The following is a 7040-nucleotide window of genomic DNA, read 5'->3' on the forward strand; positions in this document are numbered from 1 at the left end:
AATTCTGTTTGTTATACTGTAACTGACAAGCATAGAGCGGACGCTCCGTATACAGAGCGGACATCCCTCTATGTTATAAGCGGAAACACCTACAAAGGAGCATTTGATAGCAATGTAAAAAACACAGCATGCTATCAAATGCTACGTTGGCAAATATGTAAATGGTAAATATGGCAAAAAAAAAACAAAATTGTGCCATATCATAGACAGTGTCATGGGTTCACTCTGGCGATTAAAATTAAGTATAAGAATAAAATAGTAAGTTCATGACGTGCACGAAATGGCGTACGTGTGCGGTGTTCCTCTAAAGAACTGGGGTATAAAAGGGTTGCCTATAGCAAATCTTTATTGTAATATTGTAGTTAGATATTGTATTTTTCAGGACTGCATTTGGTTTGTGCTATTGTGTTAAAAGTTCTGAACACTTTCGCAGTTGCCTTTCAACGCTCGAACACCTTGTTGCCCTTCTTTCTCCATTTTTCAGTTTCCTTTTATAGTTCTGCGGCCTTCTCTGCCAATAGTTCTTACTTACGATTTTATGGTGTATATATGTAGTCCATATTATCGAAGTCGCTGATTTAACTACTAATGAATTTTGACGTGACCGATAATGGAGGAAAATGACATTTATATACAGAAAATGTAATAATATGATTATAACATTATTATAAAACTCACTTATTAGCCGGCGCTCAAGTCGCGATTTTATTTACAAGCTACTCACAAGTGATACGAGTATTATATAGTTATATATTATGTATATATATATATAGTATAACTTCTATATGAAGTTACATACATGTATATGTAAATATATGAGATCGTTATAAGAGTTTTTCTCAGTCCTGTTACAGGTAAACGGATGTTTAATAATTGTTTATATACAGTTTTATCTATTAAACCGAAGTAGATCGCCCGATCACAAATCGAAATATCGCCAAAGTGATAACTGCTACACCAGGGCACTTCTAGAGTCGCTATCGGCGCACACACTATACGGCACTATACACTATACTCGTAGAGTCGTACAGTATATGTAAACTGGACATTTACAACCATGCACACTGACAGCACAGTCCTGACAGTGCCCTGACCACTCTTCAACGTAAGTAAAGTTTCGTTTCTTGTAGAAAAGCGTTCCCTAACTGAACATTTCTCTCCAAATACTCAAGTTCAGACAGAAATCGAAGATTAAATTTAGCGAAAGTCTGGGACAGATCAGACACTGCCTGGCCAGGAGACAAAGCAAACGAAGCAGCAAGCATTTATTTCTCTGGTCAGTTGTAGCATGTGCATGCCGTTTTCTTATATTACGCATTGCTGGCAAGTAGTACAAAGTAACTTGCTGCAGTAGGCCCTAAGCTAGACTGAACTTTGTTGACCATCACGCTTACGATTAGCTCGATGCTATGGCAGCTATGCCGACAATCGTGTTGTGAATCTGTGCTGCTGACCACGAAGTCACGGAGTAGAATTTAGTTTAGAATCTTCTTTCCTCAGAACCGAAGCAGACTCTTATTGTGGGGTCGTATATGAATGAAAATAATCAACCGGTTTTAAAAAGTGGACCATCTTTCATTATTTTCAGTTTCACAAAAGTACAGGATTACGTTGAAGATCCTGGATTTTTTATCGGCTACATCTGCGGTAAGGGGGTGCATTAAATAGATATTATTATATAAATGTAAACTGATTATGTAGAAAAGGGTTGAATATAAGTAGACAATAATTTTTACGAAATATACCTATCATGCATTTTACCTGTCTACCGTTCTTAATCAGCAGGATTGTTTCGAAATACTAAATGGATAGGAAGCTGGAAATTCCTTTGTCATTTTCAAAACTGCATGGCGAAATGCGCAAATAACTGGCCTTGGTGGCGCCTCTGCTAACAATAAGCGCGCCGTTGTACAAATTCGTGAACTGTACAGCTACTCGTGTTTGTTACAATTATGTTTTCAAAATTTTAGATTTCATATAGTTGTATGCTTATCAGCTTACGCACATCTAGAATATTATATACTCTAGACTATTATAATATTATTATACTCATCCAGCCATAGTATCCAGAGATTTTATTATGCGTATAACCTGCTTCTGCGCATTATGTCCGTACAATACTTATCATCGTTTCACTCAGTTTCTTTAAAGTATTTATTTTAATGCGCTATTCGCTTTGAAAAGTTTCTATTCGCAGTTGTAGGTTGCTTTTTCATCCTGTTCGAGTTTTTCTTTGCGTATGCTGTACATGGATAATACAATGACGTGTGTTAGTAATGCGATCCGTATGGTCTGACAAAATTATAATAGTCATAACCACAAGGTCACGGATGCCTGATCGTGCATATCCAACCTGTCTGGACTCACATGTGTAGCCGGCATCCTGTAATTATGCTTTATTGAATTTACAGCCCGAAGCTGTTTTGAATGTCCAGCACATGCAGAAAATAAACAGCGTTCGTCCAGCCAGCATGACACGCACATGCACATACGCCTCGCGAGCCCGTATTTATTTTCTCTGGAATATGGGTTTATGAATATCTGTGCATAATGTGTGCTCTTGTCTGGTATCGTTCAAATTTAGTAAAAATCTGCTTTATGGTTTTGACGGCAGTATCGAAGAACGAGATTTGGAGAGACGTACTTACATCGTCATCAGAAGGCCTCGAAATACTGTCATAAACAATTCCCGTTCGCTTTCACGGACCATTTGAGGTTTTCCGGTATATGTTAATATATTGAGAAAAATTTGTTAAATTTAAATTTGTTGTACACCTAGTCCAAAAAATCGTATATTTTTGTGAATTTAGGAATAGTCAGATTTTGATATTTCCTGTTGTGAATATATCCCCTTTTGTTACAGTACACAATTAATGCTTAATTTGTTATGATAAAAAAAAGAAAAGCGTGCATTAGATGTATTTTGTGCAAAATTTAAATAATTGGCATTTTTGGTCTGTTTGACTGCAAAGAGACCTGTACTCCCGTACCCGTAGCAAATCGTTCATCATCCCAGACTCCTGCAGTAGTGGCGTCATCTTCAAATCCGATAATTATGCTATGCTAGCTGTCCTGTTTAATTTGCGCCTGTTTTGATCCAAGTCTTTATGGTGCGAGTTGAACACCTGTGTCGTATTTGTCTAATTCTCATTACATAGTGCATAATTTCTGATTACCCTGTAGCTCGCTTAAAATTACCGTGTTGTTGTTAGCCGTTGCAATAATTTCGATCAGAAATTTATGGAGGGACTTCAACAATTACTTTACACAAGTAAGTACATGGTCAGCTGCTAATGATATGTACTGTCAGTGCATTTAATGAGAAATGCCGGTGTACGTTAGCCACCTTACCACCATCTTTCGGAAACGGGTTGCGAGAAATCTTGTTAGCTCAAGTTACAATTTTATAGCAAAGTATGTACAATAATTACTTGTGGTTAGTCCGCGGAAGTAGTAAATTATCAGAACAAGTAGTCCATGTCGGTGCAGCTTGTCCTATTGTATATTGTATAGTGCTGTCGCGGTCTTATTCAGAGACGTGCGTACAATATAACTTTGTATACACTATACAATAATTTTATACATAGTTGGAGTCCCATGTAGATATTTATAAATTAATAGAACAACTGTGCTTCTATAATTAACATTAGCTGTAAGAATGATTATTTAGAATTTTTACTAGATAAACTTACTTGTTCATGCGTATATGGTACACTTCAAACTTCTTTCAAACATGTAAATCAACTTGAGTAGTCACTGCAATAGCGTGGTCATTGTGAAATTTGCTATGAAACGAAATAAATGTGAGATTGGGAAGGTTACTAGTTGCTCCAACTTGCTTTTATGTATGTCCGCACTGGTCCATGTCAAAACGGGCCAACACAACGCTTAGCGTGTATGATGACCACGGTCCGAAGGAGAAATTTTTGGTTATTACGAACGATAATGCACCATGATAACGCATAGTGGTTTGACCAGATGAAATATCTTGACAACATCTTCTTGTCTGCTCGGTTTTGAGCATATGTTTATGGTTGGTCTGCAGTGACAGTGCTAACATATTTAAGCAAGATGGACTGATGGAGAATACTGTAAAACGTTTCATTCCACTGACCACATGCATACTGTTAGGTACACTTTCTTGTCTGCGGCTCTTTCAAGAATTTGGATAATTCTGAGAAACTCAAAATACAAAAAGGATTTTAATTAGTGTTGTGCTACTAAATAAAATTAAATAACGGCCATTTACTTAGTAAAAGTCCGCCTAATATTAAAAGTCTAGTAAATGGTAAGGTTTTGGAAACAACGTAAGTAAAAGTAAGTAAATGCGGACGGAATAGTAAAAGTAAGTAAATATTAAGGTTCAGCGTTGAATAAATAAAAATCATTTACTAAATTATTTACTAAATCGTTTTATCAACGTTACGGGAAAATCAGGCATGTCCGCCGCCACTCGCAGGTAAAGTGAGTGCAGTAGTCGGTACCAGCCCGCCCTCCAAAAGCAGCAGTATTTATTTTCAGTATGCACCTGTATAATAGCTCGATTAATGCATAAGAAATTTATTTGCACTATTTTCAGTAGTCTGTTGCGCTTTGAAACTAACGCAATTCGAAACTTTCAATGCTAAATTACATTTATTTAGTAAATTTACTTTAATTTAGTAAGTAAATGTCCTTGGGAAAATTGAAATAAAAAGTAAAAGTAAGTAAAAGTCCCGAAAAATTTTGAATAGTAAGTAAAAATAAGTAAACTTTCAAAAGCCGATAGTAAAAATAAGTATATTGGCAAGGACTTTTACTACCCAACACTAATTTTAATGGGATCGTAATGGGATCATGCACTGGAATGGGTGTTAAATGATCTACTCTGCTATCGCATAACATGACTTTCCTCTTATATGTCGACCTTAAAATCGTAATTAACCCAGGAGAAGCTGTCTGTCGCACTACGGCCAAACCCTTGGCCAAACCACTTGAAAACTGGAAAAGCAAAAGATTACGGCCACACACCCGTGACTTTCATACCTGTGAAACTTTAGAGTATTTCCAATTAATGCGATGGTACGAGTAGCTTAATAGCAGCCTGTTTAGTTCTTATAATAAATTCTGATAAAATGAAGGTAAAACCCGATCCTAAAGGCCCCCACAGACTTCGGCTTGATGCACGTTTGAAGTTAATGTCGTGAGTGTAGAACAAAACTGCATGCTGCAAGGTTACGTTTTTCATGCAAACGATTGTGAGGCAAACGAGTGTGAGTCCGTTTGTTTGAAGCTACCCAAGCACACATACTTCGTAGTGAACATCAAGCAAGACATTAGCGAAGGCGGTCCATGGGCTGCCATTGCAGTCCAAAACGGCAGGATTGCACAGTCTGGGTATATAATTATTTATATTATATGAATGTCTATTTTTTCATATAATAGTATGTACTATGTATTCCTCGTTCAGATTACTTATGTATTACAAATCGTGATTTGTTACAAACATTTTACGTAAAGAATGCGCTTTAAGCTGTGCGATTTGGACTATGGTGCAGAATGGTGGTCATCTAGTGCTGGCGTTTCTACAGTAATAACATTCGCGCACTTTGCGTACACGTAAATGTTTATGCATATATTGGAAAATTTTTTTAGTTATTTTACAAAAGTTTCGTTTCCTTTAATATGTATACATAGAAGTACTAACTGAGCACCAAAACAAAAGTTATAACAACAACATCTGCCCATCACACATAACTTTTTCCCGCTTCTGGCAAGTAGCGGGCGAAAAGAGGACCTACTCGGGATTCGTATTGTTCTTATGGGATTCATATTGTTCTGACACGTACTGTTCTGATGGAAATACTTCTCCAGTGCTGGACTTTGCATTGCGTCACTGTGGTCAGCACGCTGGCAATGGCCAGAAACCTTCAAACATGCTTGAAGAGGAACGATTTCCCCTCCCCCTTCAAACACGGATTTTTTGTGTGACAAACACCTGTTTGTCACACAGTTTTCGATTCCCCACATACATTGTTTCACGTGAATGACACTCACTGAATTATGGTTTCTACACATACTTGCTGCAAACATTGCTTGACACTCACTTCAAACGTGTATCAAGCCGAAGTCTGTGGACACCTTAAGGCTGATTTCGTGCGCTCGCCTAGCGATAATGGGATACAAATAGCGGTTGAAACGTTTAAAGAGGTATGACAGAGTCAAAAATCTTCCCAAACGTTTCTTCATCTTTTAACGCTTTGGTTGACAGATCTCATGAATCAGATCCTGTTATAACAAAAGATTTCATCCAGAACCAGATCCTGTTAAAACAGGATCTAGTTCTGGATGAAGTCTGCGAACCAATGCGTCAAAAGATGAGGAAAATTGTGGGAAGATTTTTGATACCAAAGAAGTTGTCGCGCATAATGGCAGAATAAAGTTATAGCCATTTTGAATCAAACAGTTTTGCGTATTCGCCAAGCGATCCGCTGGGTGCTCGAAATCTGTATCCTGTGCTCGCTAGGCGAGCGTACGAAATCATGCCTTGGGACCGGGAAAGCAAACTAGCGCTGTATGTATCTTCACTGCATGCGTTGGTGGAAGCGGGGCTAATTGTAACTGCTAATTAACTTATGCAGCTCGAGATGATGCTGGTGTACAATAATATTATCTGCAGTAGATACCAGATACCTGAACGGCTGAACCTAAAACTGGCGCAATTTTGTCATTTCTGTTTGCTAGACTAGTGTACAATTTTATCCTACTAGAACGGAAGTGCGAATCTGAAGCTGACTGGGTGTGGATAGCCGTATTTTGTAGCTCTCTAAACTTGCAGTACTTGTTGTTATTGACCGTCTATTACGCATTACATAAAATTTTATGTGGCGATGCGTTGCTCATACCGGCGCCGAAGGTGCATCATAATTAGGGCCGATATTCCCAAAATGCCGCGCTTTTTATCGTTGTTATACTCACCTGCATAAATTTATACATTGATAAATGACTAAATGGACATCTTAATCGAATGCACACGATAAAATGTCATGAAAACGTGTGAT

Source organism: Paramacrobiotus metropolitanus, unplaced genomic scaffold (assembly GCF_019649055.1).
Source record: "Paramacrobiotus metropolitanus isolate TYO unplaced genomic scaffold, Prichtersi_v1.0 Parri_scaffold0000034, whole genome shotgun sequence".
Lineage (NCBI taxonomy): Eukaryota > Metazoa > Tardigrada > Eutardigrada > Parachela > Macrobiotidae > Paramacrobiotus > Paramacrobiotus metropolitanus.